This window comes from Chrysochloris asiatica, unplaced genomic scaffold (assembly GCF_000296735.1).
Source record: "Chrysochloris asiatica unplaced genomic scaffold, ChrAsi1.0 scaffold00023, whole genome shotgun sequence".
Lineage (NCBI taxonomy): Eukaryota > Metazoa > Chordata > Mammalia > Afrosoricida > Chrysochloridae > Chrysochloris > Chrysochloris asiatica.
In genome coordinates, this window is record NW_006408541.1 from 19,876,866 (window position 1) to 19,877,969 (window position 1,104).

The window sequence follows — 1,104 nt, forward strand, 5'->3', positions numbered from 1 at the left end:
GCTGGTAGTTTCGAACTGCCGACCTTGAGGTTAGCAGCCCGATTCGTAACCACTATGCTACCATAGCTCCTTCATCTACATATAATCATTGTTAAAAGTATATTTGTTTGAGGGGCTGATGGCTGAGAATTTTGAAGTTATCAATAGAGATCATGTAGCTTTACCAAGTAAAAACTTCAGTATTGTTGTTAAGTGCCATTGAGTCACATCTGAGTCATAGTACCTTGTGTATGGTTTCTGAGGAGCAGCTGAACTGGCAACCTTGTGATTCAAACCGACCCTGCAGTCCAGTGCGTATCCTACATCGCCACACCAGTATTACATACTTCATAAAGTATACCTTAAATCTAACATAAGGAACCCTAGTGGTGCTGTGAGTTAGGCGTTGGTGGTTCAAACCCACCAGCTGCTCTATGAGAGAAAGATGAGATTGTCTGCACACATAAAGATGAAAAGTCTTGGAAATCCCATAAAAGGTCGTTACTGAGTCGGAATCAGCTTGGTGACAGTGGGTTTATGTCTAACATAAGTCATGTTCTTACATAAAACAATACAATTTTCACATTAAAAAGTAACAATAAGGTTCTAATATCTAGCTCATATTCAGATTCCATAAATGTCTTTTATAGCTGCTTTGTTTCAACCTGGTCCAATTAAGAACCACACAGTGAGTTTTGTTGTTACCTTTCTTATGTCTCTTTTAATCTATTTGGTCCTTACTCTGTTCTTCCATGACATTGACTTGTAACGAGCCTGGACCAGTTGTCTTGTACAATGCTCCATCCTAGGATTTGTCCAACTGCTTCATTGTGGTATCCTTTTGTTTGTTCTTCTTGCCCCTGTATTTCCTTAAAATTACTTTTTTTGTCCTGTAGTGACTTGCATATTGCTGTGATGCTGGAAAGTATACCACCAATATTGTAAATATTGACTCATGAAGTCCTGGTGTGGTACTATGGCTAAGCACCGGACTGATAATGACAAAGTCGGAAGTTCAAATCCACCAACTGCTCCTTGGAAGCTGTATACAAGGTAGCTATGACTCAGATCCAACTTAATGGCACTTAACAACAACAAGGGGCGCCCCTAGTGGACAGGTTTCAG